Source organism: Coptis chinensis, chromosome 9 (assembly GCF_015680905.1).
Source record: "Coptis chinensis isolate HL-2020 chromosome 9, ASM1568090v1, whole genome shotgun sequence".
Classification (NCBI taxonomy): domain Eukaryota; kingdom Viridiplantae; phylum Streptophyta; class Magnoliopsida; order Ranunculales; family Ranunculaceae; genus Coptis; species Coptis chinensis.
Genome location: NC_141464.1, coordinates 6,083,195 through 6,099,970, shown reverse-complemented (window position 1 = coordinate 6,099,970; position 16,776 = coordinate 6,083,195). Strand labels below are relative to the sequence as shown.

Here is a 16,776-nt window from a genome sequence, read left to right as displayed (position 1 = left end):
ATATTTCTGATATATATCCGATATTTCCGATATATCCGATATTTCCGATATTTTAAATAGTTTGGACTGGTTACAAAAAAAAATGGATATATCCGAAATATCCGATATATATCGGTTTTTGGGTACACCGATATATATCCATTTTGGGCCTTGATATCGATATTTTAGGCTTTGATACCAAATAGTCAAATACGCCGAGAAAAAAAAAATACGGCGAAACTCGTTCAAATTGGATATTCCCGCTATTATCTCGGTCTCTCCCTCACAACTTCTCCAGTTCTTCCACGACTCTTAGGATTCCCGCGGGTTTACGATTCTCACATCCCATTTGGATAAAAAACTGGTAGAATTAGAATTGCTGTGGACTCCCATAACCTTATCTCGTGAGAAACGGGAATTGGATTTTGAGAGAATTATCACAAAGTTAGTTGCCTATAAAACTACAACTCAACTCGTCTTCTTCACATCAACTCGTCATCGTCCTCACTATTCAATCACTTTCGAGGTAACCATTTTCATAAAAATAGCAACTTTTTTTTTTTTTTTGTTGATTTTAACCATTTCTTCTTCACTTGCTTCTTTTCTTGATTTTAACTTTTATTCGTCCTCACTATTCACATTTGTTTTGTTGAAGGGGACCAACTAACCAAGTTCAAAGGATTACGGAATCTCTATTTCGTTATTTTTTTTTATGTATATATTTGTTTTGCGATGAGATGTGATACCCTCTAGTTTCAAGTATTTTTTTTGCGATGATTGTATACCCTCTAGTTCGGACAAGCTATATTCACTATAGTAACGACACTAGTTTTAAACAGCTCTTGAACGCGATCCTCTATAGGAGGAGTGAACCCATCTCTTGATTACTCAAGGAAACATAGGTATTTCCTTATAGAACGATCCCGTTCAAGTAAGGTCGTTTCATTTTATTGTTAACTAAAATCTCAATGAGATTATGATCCTAGTTTACATTCCTCCTTAGCAAAGGTAAGCTGTATTCTCTAAAACGTTAAACAAAACCTATGGTTTGATTGAGCAAGGTTTCCTATTATCACCGTAAATCTAAATCAAATTGATGAGGGACAATAGCCGGGCATAGATAGTCGGGAAAAACTAAAACGCTTCGTGAAGTCACATCCAAATCTGCCCCTGGAAAGTGGAATGTGATGGTCGGTAGTATATTGTCATTACCCTTTTCGTATTACCCGGTGGCCGCGAGTAGCACAAATCCATTCCATACATTGGTAGGAATGGTTGCTTTTTAGGGTAAGAAGTACCATGCCGAGCCATTTTCACGAGAATCATAGGCCTCTGTTCCATAAAAACTAAAGGGCTTCCACTGTCAAGGGCGATTACCACCTTTACCATCACTTCTAATTCCAAATGTCCTGTGGGTAGTCAAGGGAGCAAGTCAACATAGTAGAAACTTTGATATACTGGTCCTTGGATCAATTGAGTAGTAAGTAGTTGTGCATCCGGTTTAAAACCGAAAGCATCTCATGCGAATCTTAAAATGTACTACTTGTTCTTTGGATTGTCTCTATAATGTGGTATCAGAAGACATGCGACCTAGACTATGAATAGGACCTAGTTGATTTAAGTGAATCTCCAATATTTTCATATGGAACATCCGAATGAACGGCTAAAGCTCCTAGGCAACGCCGTCTTTTTCACTCACAGGAAGAGAATAGCATAAAAGTATTAGGGCTATCCGTTAGGCTGAACAACTGGAGACCAAAGCCTGCGTATAGTCGGGATTAGCCTGCGTAATCGAAGGGTTTATTTATAGCTTGAGCGTTTTTCATCATGAATTAGCGGCCAGCGGTTAGTGACCCTTGCTTGAGTACCCTCACTCTGGAAAGATTGACTTCACGAAACCTATGGAAGACTAAAAGTGCGTTTTCATTCACAAGAGAGCTTGAAACAGATAGCTTTGGATTTGCGAGCTTAAAATCGATTGATTGATTACACAGATGGAGGAGCCGAGGGAGGGGCTGTGTTGCCCTACCGGTATCCGAAGTATACACCTTCTACTACCGGGATAAGATTCCGTTCATTGGTCACCTCCGGTTTATGAATGGGGTAATTGGTCTAAGCCTCCCCGAGGTTACGATCCTCACCCATGTCATTGAAGCCGGTCAACCATCCAAATGGCTTAGCCGACAACCGCTTTAAGTCGGAAAGCTAAGATTACAATCAAGAAATAGCTAGAGGTTTAGCAGCCCTTACTTCGTGTGTGGCTTCTTTTTGAAGCGAAATGAATTTCTACTAAAGATAAATTGCCATTGTTGCGGGATTCTATAAAAATAGCTACTATCGAGGTTTGCCGGCGTAAGAACCGTGTTAAAGGAGAAAGTAACTTCGTCGAGGGGTTGAGTTATATTTGTAATATAATACTTATAGTCCCAAACGAAAGCGGCGTTTGTTTATATCTGAAAATAATTTAGAGAAGCTTGTATCCGCTCTCGATGCCTTACCCTAGGACTCGATGAGTCCTAACTATACAACAACCTGTTGTGGACAAAGCTAAACATCTAGTATTTGAATATGAGGAACCATTTTATTTACTCTCGGTCTAAGTTCGGATTGCAATGCTTATCCTTGTTGTGTAGACCTTCCTTTTTGTAGAGTAATCTCTTGAAAAGAGACCTCGGGCATTGTTTAGTACGGGGCTATAGGTTCTAATTTGATAGGGGACGGGATGAAGGAAAGGTAAAAGATTTTCCTTTTTCTTCTTTTTAGAACCGAAAAACTTAATACAAAAAGCGGAATCTTGGTTGGTGGCGGTTTGAAGTTTGTTAACAGTGGGAGCTTTTCAGTTAGTTACCATGAGGGATGTTTTACTCTAATGTGTGGCATACTTGTAGGGGTATAAAGAAGCTTACATGTTAGGATTTTACTTTGTTTGATACCGGTAGCTCGGCGGTTTGAAGGTCGTTAACATGAGAGTCTGCTTATTTTTTCTCTATACTATGATATAGTTAGTATTGGTATTTCATCTACAATTAGATATTTCTTTGACTCTAAAGTGTGGTATACTTTATAGGGTATAAAGAAGCTTACATGTTAGGATTGACCTTTTGTTTGATACGGTAGCTTCGGCGGTGGGAGCTAGTATCGATCTGAATATCACTCTTAGGTATTTCTATTCCTTGCTTCCACTAAGGCGGGCGAGCTATCAAGTGTTTTTTTCTCTTGGCTTTCTCTACCTCTTATCTTCTTACCTGGTTTTGCTAAGTAAGCATAGTCCTTATAGCTCCTTGCTTTATCTATCCAACAGCCTCAAACCCCGCGTGAGTTAGTCCCCAAATGGCTTTCGGTCTTTTGCTAATAGGTTGATCGTTTAGTAGCATCTACTCTTTTAGCGGAATGCTTTGATTCCCACTTTCCTCACGGTGAGGGTTGGAACTGTATTGATAAGCCCTGATCTGAATAGCTCCTGGCTTAAGCTTTACCCACAGTTCTCCCACTTATTGAGTTGTTTGGAAAGTGAAGCCCGCCGCGACTAGCTGATGTATTCATGCCTCCAATTTCCTAAAAGTAAGTGGTTCTTAGAGTTTGAACTTCGTTTGAGAAAGCTGCTAGTTGTCCAACCAGTTGCTAGCTTAGGTTCTCCAAGTTGCCTCCCACGGTGATAGAGGTCTCTTGTTTTCCAATGCTTGACCGAAGGAATGGCAATCAACTTAAGCGATTAGCTCGGATGAGGCTTGCCTTCTTATATCTCCTTCCGAAAAGGCAAGTAGCTCCTTTGTGAGTGAAAGGCTTCCTTGCTAGAAGGCTAAGCAGCTGCTTTTTTAAGTGTTTTAGGTTAGTGAGTGCCCCATTAAGCGGCGTAAGACCCGAACTGCTCCTTCTTGTTTTGAGAGTTGGTTGATCAAGAAGCATTTGAAAGCTCTTTCTTTTGCCCAAGTATCCCTCTTACAGTCCCTCACTAGATGAGTGAGGGAATCCAAAAGGAATCACTCCCCGGTTTTTCTTTTTTTGTCGTCCCTTAGATGCTAAGAGGATAAGGCTGCGGGGATAATGCAGTGATGCTATCGATTCTGCAGTTGCTCTTTCTTGCTACTTCCCTGTCGGGTTAAAGCCAGGTTTAAGAATTCCTAGGTTTCGAGAAGGCAGACTTAATAAGCTGTGGGAGGCAACTTGGAGAACCTAAGCTATTTATGGAATACTTCTATAGGGGATTTTGAGTTGATATTTGAATTCTATTTATGGAATAGTCATCGAGTTAGAGTTGTTTATAACTATAGAATAGTATGTTTGAAGTTATAAATACCATGATTATATAATAGTAGTCATTTATAGAATAGTCATAAATACCATTAGTTATAACTCTCTTTTTATCTAAAGTGGTGCATATTGTATAGGGTATTGAGAATAGTAGTCATTTATAAATACCATTATTATAAAATATACTATTATATATATATATATATATATATATATATATATATATATATATATATATATATATATATATCTTTATTTCTCCTAAATTAGTTCTCTGGCAATTGGGTGGTAAGGCTTGACAGAGACTTGAGTTGTCTTGTTGGTTTGTTGTGGGTAATTCAAGAGAATATATTCTAGAACCTCTATGCAATGATCCCTTCTTTAAAACTGTTTTAAAAGTTAATAATACAACTGAAATGTATTGCACTCTGTTGCTTGATCAAGAACACTACTGATATATGACGTTTGGATTTTAGCTATAAGCTAGATGCTACCTAAAACTGAATGGTCTAGAGTGATGCACAGATAGATATAGTACGTGTTAATTTGTATGTGAAGTCACCATGGATATCCATTGCCTACTACTTCCAACAGACTTAAAAATGATCAAGAAAATGTGGACTTCAAACAAGTAGAAAATTAAGAAAATAGACTGATCATCACAAGTAGGTTGAAAGGCATGGATCAGGTTTGACGCGTTTGAGAACCTTATAAGCAGCTGAACTCTACTTTGTTAGACCACTTTAAGTCATAAGCTTGATTTGAGATTGCCAAAGTAGTAATTGCAGTAAGTAACTTGAGAGTTATTGTAAACATTCTTCCTTTGTCTTGCAGATTCTTGGGAAAGCTCTTGGAGTTCTTGAGAATAGTACGTGTAAGGACTTGAGTGGAAACAAGTATTCTTGCTAGGTATTGTTTTCTGCATTCAGTTCTCTGAACTTTTCTTTGTACTTTTCTGTAGCTCCATGTAGTATGCTACATACTTGTTTTTATTTTGTGGTTACGGTGTTTAAAATGACTTATCTTTATGGGGTTTTAAGTTTTTGTTTACTTGCAATAGGAATAAGAATGGATAGGTCCCGATGACTATGGATAGAGTAACGAAACGAATTCAAGTAGGGTCTTGTACTTTCTTAAATGTGCTTTGAAAAGAGTGTAGGCCGAAGATGCATCATTGGATAAGATGCCCATGCTCTGTTTGTGGGAATAATCAACACCAAACTTTGGTGGAGATAAAAATCATCTATATGAAAAACGGTTTTGAAGAAACCTATACAACATGGATATTGCATGGGGAAGATTCTCCTAGTGATCAACCGCTTGGCGGTAGTACATGTCAACCTCTTTCTCAAGATTTTGAGATCCCCGATGATTTTGCGCACACAACTAGAATGGTTGAGGATGCATATGAGCATTTCAATCGGGATCCCAAAAAACTTTGTAAGTTGCTTGAAGATGGAGAGAAGCCTCTGTACAAAGGTTGCAAAACATTTACAAAGTTGTCATTCCTTGTCGAAATGTTCAATTTGAAAGCAAGAAGCGGGTGGTCAGACAAGAGTTTTAGCCTTTTATTGAAGTTGTTCGGAAAAGCCCTTCCGGAAATTAATGAGTTGTCAACATCCATGTCCAACGCTAGAGATATTTTGTCTACGTTTGGAATGCGATCTGAGAAAATACATGCATGTCCCAATGATTGTATACTTTATAGAGGTAAGGAGTACAAGTCTAGAACTACTTGTCCGACTTGTGGAGCGTCAAGATACCAAGAAAACAAGGGTAAAAGCTCCTGCAAAAGTATTGTGGTACTTTTCACCTATCCCAAGATTTGTAAAGATGTTTCAATCGCTCGAGGGCAACAAAAAGATTTGGTATGGCATGCAAATGAGAGAGAAGTAATTGATGGTCAAATGTGTCATCCTGGCTGATTCTCTGCGTGGAAAGAGATCGATAAGTTGTGGCCAACTTTTGCTTCGAAACAAAGGAATCTCACGATTAGCTCTTTTCGACCGGATGGAATCAATCCACATAGTAACCTTAGCAGTAGGCATAGTTGTTGGCCCGTTATGTTGGTCACTTACAATCTTCCTCCATGGTTGTGTATGAAGAGAAATTTTTTTATGTTGACAATGTTGATATCGAGTCCACGACAGGGTAATGATATTGACATTTACCTCGGACCTTTGATTGAAGATTTACGACTTTGTGGGGTCCCGGTGTTGAGGTTTTGATGCCTACAAGCAGCAATCTTTTACATTGAGGGCTGTACTAATGTGGACAATTAATGATTTTCCCGCTTTAGGAAATTTAGCTGGTTGTAAGCGTCAAGGGGGTATTTTGCTTGTCCGGTTTGCGATGAAGAAACAGATTCCATTAGATTGAAACATTCGAATAAAAACATATATCAAGCACATCGAAAGTGGCTTCCAAAAAACCATCGGTTTAGGAAGCAAAGAAAGGGGTTTAATGGGCAGCAAGAATGTCGATCAAGTCCAGAGCTGTTAACTGGGAAGAAGATTTTGGGAAAGGTCAAGGGGATCCGAGTCAAATGGGGAAAAAAAAATTTGGTGATTCCGAAGCCAAAATCATCAAAAAGGAAGTCAAAGGCATCCAATGAAAAGTTAGATACACGAAAGAGGAAGCGGCTTGCCTCGACTAATGAAAGCGAAAGTAGAACTTGTTGGAAGAAGAAGTCCATATTTTTGAGCTCGAATATTGGGAATTTACTTGTTGCGGTACAATTTGGATGTTATGCATATTGAGAAGAATGTTTGTGATAGTATTATTGGCACACTCCTCAACATGAAATATAAAACGAAGGATGATGACCTTAAAAGTCGTCTTGACCTTGTTGAGATGAATATTAGGAAGGAACCGCACACGAAACAAGAGGAAATCGAACTTACCTTCCACGGATGTCATACATTAACTAGAGAGGAGAAAGCAAAAGTCTGCAATACTTTGCTTGAGCTGAAAGTGCCGGATGGATATTGTTCAATTTCCGGCATCGCGTGTCGATGCAAGATTTTGAAATTATGCGGTCTCAAGTCTCATGACTGTCATATATTGATGCAACAACTTCTTCCGGTGGCTATCACGATCGGTGTTGCCAAAACATGTGAGATATGCCATCATTAGGGCGTGTTTCTTCTTCATTCTCTTTGTGCCAAAGTGGTGGATGTGTCTAAGTTGCGGGAAATCCAAGACAATTTGGCGGTTACATTGTGTTTGCTGGAAATGTACTTTCCACCATCATTTTTGACATTATGGTGCATCTCACAATTCATCTTGTACATGAGGTTGAGCTTTGTGGTCCAAGATTCTTCCGGTGGATGTATCCATTTGAGAGGCAAGTACAAGCTAATTTCTTATATTTTTCAATAATTCAACAAAGCTTCCCCTTTTTCTCTAACTCTTATATGTATTAAATTTTAGATTCATGAAGATATTGAAGGGATACGTTCGAAATCGAAATCGTCCAGAAGGATGCATTGCAGAAAATTATCTTGTTGAGGAAGCTGTAGAGTTTCTTACTGAGTACTTATCAGGTCTGCAAACCGTGGGAGTTCCTTTAGGAAGAAACATGGATACCAACAACAAAGAAAAAAAAAAAGATACAATATCCAACGGGAAGCCTCTTGGTGGTACAAAGGTTGTTGGAGTGGAACAATACTCTTGGGAGCAAAGCGCGTCGGTGTGTTTTGCAAAACACGGATGATGTACAACTTTATATTAAGTAAATTAGGCATTAATTATACCTAACAATGTAGCCTCTACAAGAAACTATGAAAGTTTCTTGCTTAATTTGGACAGTTTGATGGTTCTTTGTATTTTCCTAATTATGTCTTTGTAGGAAGCATATGGAGCACCTAAGACGTAGTAATCCCCTTAGGTCAGCGAAATGGCTACAAGATGAGCACCACCGCACCTTTATTTACTGGCTTCGTAAAACGGTATACTAATTGAACTTGCATCACATTTAATACCATATTATAAATGTGACTAACAAGTTCCCAAAACCTGCAAAAGCAAGTTGAGGAAGAGGAAATGATTCCCGGGAACGATCTCTCAGACATCTTGAAAGTTGTAGCTCAAGGACCTCGTCGAGACGTTATAAAATGCTCTGGCTATGTTATTGGCGGGTTTCGCTTTCATACAAAGGCTCATGAAGCATCACTAGTAAACCAGAATAGTGGTGTAAGCTTAGTGGCTTCAACAAAGCAAAATTGCTAGTGCCAAGGATAAAAACCAGTCATTTCGAGATGTGTTATTACGGTGTTATTCAAGAAATATGGTTGCTTGACTATATGACGCTTAAAGTCCCAGTATTCAAGTGTGATTGGGTTGAGAGCAGAAATGGCGTCAAAGTGGATGAATTGGGTTTCACATCTGTTGATCTTGGTAGAATAGGCCATAAATCAGACTCTTTTGTTATGGCCTCCCAAGCCAAGCAAGTATTTTATGTACCCGACCAGCTCGACCCAAGATGGTCAATAACATTGAGGGCTCCTGAAAGAGACTACCATGAAGAGGAGAATGAGGATGAGATCAACGTTGGTTGCTCTATTGACCATACAAACAGTAAAAGTTTGCCAGAAGTTGACTCTTTCGGTTCTTATGCTCGTGCAAATTATGAGGGGATATGGGTCGATTCGACCTAAAACATATTTCTTTCCTTCCAAAGGAGTTGGTTTATCTTGTACCAGATATTTTATCATTTTAGTTTATCACTAAGAAAAGTTTGTTTTAGTTAATTTTTTTCCCTCAATAAAATTTATTTGGGTTTATTTTGATTTGTTATCTTACGCTTAAGTAAAATTGTGTAATCATTTTAGAAGTTATAGTTGTTATCTTATTTGGCTTCATGTGCTTTTATTCATGTCTACACTCTACAGAATTTAACATGGATCCGAAGAAAACTTCAATCCTAACACGAAAGTTGACGAGACTCTTGACTTCGGACATGGATCCGAAGAAAAACTTCAATTCTAACACGGGAAGTTGACGAGACTCCGACTCAAACATGGAAGAAAATGTGACACAACGTCTTGGAGAAAAAGAAAAGTAGAGGAGCAGTTGTATGCTCACGTCTTACAAAGATGAAAGAGAATGAACGCGTGTGGATGTTGTATTCAATCAAAATGGTCAACGTATTGGTGAAGGTGGGAAAAGATTTGGCTAGCTACTCGGGTTTCTTTGTCGCTGCTTCTCGAGTTTCCATTGCTACTTATGGCAATTGGCATGATGTCAAAGGAGAAGCGAGAGACAGATTATGGAAATTTATAAAGGTAAAAAGTTCGAAAATAAAATTACTTAATTAGATAGTCTTAATTCTTTACTAGTTTCAAAATCTCTTGTATGTGTTTTTTAGGGAAATTCAACTTGGAAGACCACGAAATGAAAGGTACTTTGCAAGATATCGGTGAGAAATGGAGAGAATTCAAGAGCAGGCTGACCAGGTTCTACATCACACCATTTAAAGACCAACTCGAATTGCTTAGAAAACCTCCCAGAATATACGAAAAATATATCAGCCAAGAAGATTGGGACAAGTTTGTTAAATCGAGATTGACTGATGAATTTCAGGTATACTATTTTAACAACTGAATTTCTGCTTATAGTTTTTTTTTTTTTTTCTTTCTTTCTCTACTTGCATGAATACCATTTGGTTGTATATGAGTGTGGAAATTGGAGTCACTACATAATAATACATGATGCTCTGCTTCAAGCTAGGATGAGTTGTTTCATTTAAGTCATAGAAGAGAAATGATGGGCTTATTTGCTTTTGATCTAGGCGGGGTGTCGGCTTTTGAACTGGAAGGAATGCCAAGTGCTTTAGAACGATTACTTAGGAAGTCTAATCTGGGGCGGATCAGCCCAACGAGAATAGAAGCGACTTCGCTTCTGGCTGGCTTGTAGTCGTAGTCTTTTTTTTCAGAAGTCGGCATTCCCATAGAAGATCTATGTGTTCCACGACAGCTGTAGTTGTGTCGGAGGGTCTTGCTCTCCTGCTCTTCCCCAGCTCTTATTCCTTAATTAGCTGGGCCGTTCGTTCAAACCTTTACCTTTACATGAGCTTTCTTTCTAATGAAAGGGCAGAGAAGGGGCGTCACGTGGGTCACATCAGTTTAGTTTGGTCTTAGCTTATCGTTAGGGTACTAAAATAAAAGGCTTGAAAGCTGGCTAGGTCGCACTTGAAATGTGCCACTTCTATAACAAGGGCATTACGAGATTGAGAGCAAGTGGTGCGATAAGACCTGCAGAAGGCCCCGAAGCTCACGTTATCTATCGCTAAAAATCACGGAGCGGAGGCGGAGTTGAAGAGCGAGTACTCCTTCTCTTGAAAACTCACTTCTTAAGGTTAGGAGATGCTCGCCCGTCTACCGGGATTGGAGAAAGAGAAGATCTCGACTAGGACTGAGAGGGAATCTCTAGCGGATTTTTTCTAAGCCAGGAAGATGCCTCTGCTGAAGTATTGGGGTTTCAAACTGAGATTTTACTTTTTCTAGTAGGTTTACGAGATCGAAAGAATCCCGGGAGTGCTTTTTTCTATGTGTAATAGTTGTAGAGAAAAGTACCGAGAATTGATATTAAGGGAGGGAGCAATACCGGGATTGCTTCAGCTACACGTTAATGGGACATGGAGGGCTAAAGGTTTAGCTAAATCTCTGTTGTTGCTATTAAGGGAGGAGTCCCATTCGATTCTAGAAGACGTTAGGGGATGATCTTTTTTGAGCAGATTATGGCGGAAATATATTCAGTGAAGAGAAGGTTGCTAACAATACCGTAAAATTAGTAGAAAGGATGATAATGAATCACTTTCGTTGTCCGATTTATTTAGTGCTCATGACTAATCTTGATGGATAGAGCATCTAGAATAGGTCTGTAATTTGTTTTCTCGACTGTCATAGTTGGCTCAATACCTCATTGTATTCAACAATGTTCTTTTCATTTTATTTTTGAGGACTGATGAAATGGTTAAAAGAAGCCGATCCACTTCTTAAATAACGTGTTTCAGATTTAGCATGAAGTGGCTCATCATCCAACTTAAACATGCCTCTGTTATGTTGACAAGTTTGAGTTTTGTGTGGCTATCTCGGGTACAATCCACGACCCCAACCATCCAAATGTCGATTACAACAATCTCATCGAATGAAAAAAAAGGTGGCTAACAAGTATTCTAACTCACACTCGATTGAAATAGGATGACTCTTTACATCTAAACAACGAAAACAACAAGTGAAGAACAAATGAATTCTCTGCGCCACCAATCAAATAAATAATCTATCGCCCACAGAGTACAATTCTACAGATCTCATGAAATGAGAACAAGTTCACGCCCATCGGAACTTCTTATTGATCAAGGATAATGCCAATATCTCATAAGTACAAGTGTAGGAGAGTCGAGGAGTTCGTATCGAGGTGAGGAGTTAAGTATCTTAGGTGCATTGTGTTATCTATTTATCTAACAACAGTACAATTCTACATCTCATGAAACGAGAACAAGTTCACGTCCATCGAACTTCTTATGATGAAGTGTATTTTTTTAGAGCCTGATGAGCATGCATCTTAGATAAACGCATTATATGTCCTTATATAGAAAAAATTTATCTAATAGTATTTATCTAATGTACATAGTTCATTAAAAACATAGAAGTTGTGTTAGATATGGTTGACAATAGGCTCCAAGGATTATGTGTATGGTTGGTGATAGGGTACGTGCTTAGTGAAGTATCGAGATTAACATGCGTGTACTCATGGGCTATATAAGGCTACAGGTTGTATAACTGAGCGAAATGACAGCCGGGGAGCTCATAATTGCTCAGTGGGTTTCTTAGTCTATATTCTTGTTCAAACCGAGCCTTTTAGGATTACCTTTAACTAGGCGGTGTACCCGGTTGGTAGTGGGTAGTAGATAAAGGTAATTTGAACCATCTTTGATAGACACACTTGCGCCATGGGTAAGGATTTACTATATTCCCTTTTCCTGTTAATCGACTTGATTTCTGAGTAAGAACAACCCGAACCTTTGTTTTGAAGGTCCATCTAGGGATGTCTGTTGTGATTTATGTTGGGGTAGCTTCGGTGCAACTCTAAAGTGTTGCTTGAGTGTTTTAATTGTTAATTGGAATGTGTGGTAACCCGATTCGGCATCACTAAAACTATAGATTTCTATATTAGGAAATTTAGAATAGATTTTCAAATTTACTAGTCTGTCACAATTATTTCCATTCAACAACTTGCTAGAATGCTAGCTAACATAATGGAGTTTAACCTTTAGGTATGGTTTATAGTTATCTGAAATTGAATTCATTGGGTGATCAATATCACCCCACCAACATGAAATTTTGTCTCCCCAAGATGTACATACTACGACTTATGAACTGCTTTTATTGTAATCTGCGTCTTTTTTCATTTCACTCTAATTCTAGTGGCTGATAGATGAGAAATAGGTATATTACATAGAAATAGGTATAACCATAGAAATAGGTATAACCATAGGTATACTGTGCAGCTATATGTGTCCCTTTTCCTTTCTAAATACATCACTGATTCACTTGGACAATAGGATGTTCTTGTTCTCTTTTTCTTGAGGGCCTTTCTAAAGAAACACGAGTAGGCACCCACGTAATAAGGTGGGTTTGGCTAGACTATTACCAGTCCATAAAACTAACATCCAAGTAGCTTAGAATGAAATTTTGTTATCATTCTCATCATATAACCCTGCTGAATACTATGAAATCAATAGCTCTAAGCCTCTAACTGATTGATGTTTTTCTTTTTATAATGAAAGAATTAAAAGAACTTCAGGACATTAGAGTTAGCATAATTTTAGTGCAGTTAGCACATTAGAGTAGCATAAGAGTGCTAAGAGTAGCATAAGAGCAACTTATTTTTCAGCACATTAGAGTAGCATAAGAGTGCTAAGAATAGCTTGTTTTTCAGCACATTAGAGTAGCATAATTTCAGCACTCTTATTCTACTGTTTTATTTTTTCCATCTAGATGATACTGCTAATAGATGATTCGAGTCTAGTTGCGTGTGGGGATTGTATTGTCAGTTTTAGCAGGCTTCTGTCCTCACCCAAATGAGATGATAAGTGTAGAATTGTTTTGCAGGAAATTAGCAAGCTCAATTCACAGCCAAGGGCAAAGCAAAAAAATATAACCACCGAGGCGGGAAAGATGAGTTTGGCTAATCTTGGTGAAAATTTAGTGCGTGCATTGTTAACATTCGTCTAGATTCCACGGATTAACGCATATACACCATGCAAATATGTTCTGACTAAGTTGTTTGCATGATTATTGTTTAACCATAGAAAAAGAGTTGGGACCAGCTTTTGATCCATCCGATAGGACTATAATATGGAAAAGATCGCACCAAACGAAAAAAAGGAACATACAAAGACGATCTTTAAAAAAGTAGATGAAAAAATCGTGAGATCAACTTTTTGTCAATACTTTTATGGTCCTTATCAATGCTTATGTTCTAATATATTCCAATTCCTTTTTATTTGAAAAATATATATTAAGGATGTCTGAAAAAGCAAGTTGCAGAGGGGGAAGGTATCTACTCAAGGAAGCAAAGACGCGTCTTAACTTTAGCATTAGGCACACCAAACATTCTGGTGGGGTCGCGTGTGAGATCTGCAGGGAAGGGGGTTATACCCACCACGTACTTCAGCCCTCATGAAACGTGGCTCACGGAAACACATCGCTAACCTTGAGTCAACAATTCAAGAGGACCAAGAAAGAATACAAAATTACTGGACCCAAAATTTGTTCGAACCAAACCGGAACTTCGGGACTTCAAAAAAAGAATTAAGGATGGTGTTAGAAAGAGTCCAAAGGTTGGAGAATGGAGGCTCAAAAAGATCTCTTCAAACAAGCGTTACTAGTGTCGATAGAGATCATATGGTGCGGCTCTTCTCTACTTGAACATCAAGGGCATAAAGTAGTGAGAAAATTTCAGCAAGTAAGTATTTTTGTTTATCATGATCCACGACTTTCTTTTTTGTTCCATCCGTAATAATTTGTTTTTTTACATGTAGTCCAAAGACAAGGCCAAAACAACCCAACCATCATCAAAGTTGAAACCTAGTCATGTAAAGAGAGTAGATAAGAAAGGAACAGGTCAATCACCTTCTTTGGGTCCCAAATCTGGTTTAGGGAAGGTAAATTTTAATTAACTTTTGCAATATAGAAATAATTTGCTTTGGTTCCAATATGATTTGCTTGGCTGGTTACAGGGAGCAAGAGTGTAGTTTAGCTGTGAATTCTAGAACAAATATTGTTGCTAAAGGATTGGTCTATGAGGAGTGTGGACCAAACGATAAAATTCACGGTCATCTTTTGGGATCAGGGAATTTTTAGGTGTGGCCGGTTAAGTCACTTGTTTATAAGGATGCTTGGTCGTTACCATCTTCCTATACAAGTGAATGATGAGATCATGTATGTGGAAGATGCAGTTGGCACACAAGTTCCGTGGCCAAAAAGACTTTGTTACCTTAAGGGCGACATTGAGGTAAATTAAGAGAGCCTTTTATATGGAATTATTCATTTTTCCATGCATAATAATTTTTTTTTTATGTAGTCCAAAGGCAAGGCCAAAACAACACAACCATCATCAAAGCTGAAATCTGATCATGTAAAGAGAGTAAATAAGAAAGGAACAGGTCAATCACCTTCTTTGGGTCCCAAATCTGGTCTAGGGAAGGTAAATTTTAATTAACTTTTTGCAATATAGAAATAATTTGCTTTGGTTCCAATATGATTTGCTTGGCGGTTCACAGGAGCAAGAGTGTAGTTTAGCTGTGAATTCTAGAACAAATATTGTTGCTAAAGGATTGGTCTACGAGGAGTGTGGACCAAACGATAAAGTTCACGGTCATCTTTTGGGATCAGGGGAATTTTCGTGTGGCGGTTAAGTCACTTGTTTCTAAGGATCTTTGGTCGTTACTATCTTCCTATACAAGTGAATTATGAGTTCGTGCATGTGGAAGATGCAGTTGGCACACAAGTTCCATGGCCAAAAGACCTTGTTCTTTTAAGGGCGACATTGAGGTAAAAGAGCCTTTTATATGCAATTTTTAATTTCCGATTAAGCTATGATTTTAATGCCTGGTTGGTTTGAATTTTCAATAATTTAGGAAGAGACAAGTAAAAGTAGTGCTAGTCGTCATCAAGGTCCAATTGATTCTTTCAAGGGACTGCTCAATATCATGCTTCCCGGAACCCATGGTGTGGTATTTTTTCCAGTTGGAAAAGAGTTGTTTGGAGAAGATCTGAAAAAATTTGTTATCGAAAATGTGATTTGTTGGATGTGTGTAATATGGATAGCTTAGAAGCTGTTTGTTTAATTGCATACATGAGGTAAGCATATCTTGAAGGTTTTATTATTGGTGATTTTAATCAAATATTAGTTATTTAAATTTATTTATGACGATGATTTTTTCCTTTTAGAATCCTTTTTACAATTGAATTTGTGAGTCATTGCCTTGCCGTGACATCGTTGGATTTGTTAATCCTTTATCTTTTACAAGAGCAGATGGAACTGCTAAAACTGAAATCATTGTAGAAACATTGCGGAATGCAAGTGGAAAGAAAATTGTTCTCATTCCTTACAATCCAAGGTAAGGACATAAACGATCCTATCCGCGGTGTATTGTTTAAATTGATAAAACTATCAATTGTACTGATTGTTTTCCATTTTTTTTTCCCCCTTTTCTTTCATAGCGGCCATTGGGTTTTAATTGTCATTGATCTATCACATATGTCTTTCATTTGGTTGGATTCGATGCATGGTGAACCAAGCTCAGATATAGCAATATATTTTAGGAGGTGAGCATAGCTATATTTTTTGACATATCTTAACATTTTGAGGTACTACCATAGTGAAAGTACATAAAGGATTGAATAAAATGAAGTACTAAAAACGTCTCCAATTAGACTTCCCACTAGCGATTGTGAATTAAATGTTTTGCATTTATCTTTGTGAAGTGCGGTCCTCACATTGCAAAGGGTTGATGGGAAACGAGTTCCGCTGAAGTGGGACAAGATCAAGGTAAACAAATCCTACACATTATTGTCTTTTTCTTTGAAAAGTATATGTTTACATATGTTGTGAGTCTATATGTTAGGGCCCATATCAACCAGGTGGCACAGAGTGTGGGTATTATACAATGAAGTTTATGAGGGAAATAGTAGAAGCTTGTTCAACTGGATCATTTGAAAATAAGGTATTCGAAAGTTTTGACAAACACTTTATTTGGCTCAATTCAACGACTTTGCCTTATTCTTATATAGTAACTCTACATGTTGTGCTTTGACTCATCCAGGATAACAAATTTAGAACTGAAGGAGACATACACGCAAAGATGAACTTGACGGTGTTCGGGCTTGATATTATTCAGTTCATCCAGGAAAATGGGGTGTTTTGATTCGGAGCGAATGAGGATGAGTTTTAGCTATGTTCGCACCCCTCGGTTTAATTTATGAGTCTTACCTTTTTAATTTATGTTTGATAGTTTATTGTACATTTTGGAATTTG

At 38.0% G+C, this 16,776-nt stretch overlaps 1 long non-coding RNA gene across 1 annotated transcript; it reads left to right on the top strand.

Moving 5' to 3' along the window:
* The first annotated feature begins 15,995 nt into the window (after window positions 1-15,995).
* LOC147474571 (uncharacterized) lies at window positions 15,996-16,468 on the top strand. The gene is made up of 3 exons (XR_015207163.1): window positions 15,996-16,067; window positions 16,227-16,290; window positions 16,367-16,468. It is a non-coding gene; the product is annotated as an uncharacterized LOC147474571 (long non-coding RNA).
* The last annotated feature ends 308 nt before the right edge of the window (window positions 16,469-16,776 follow it).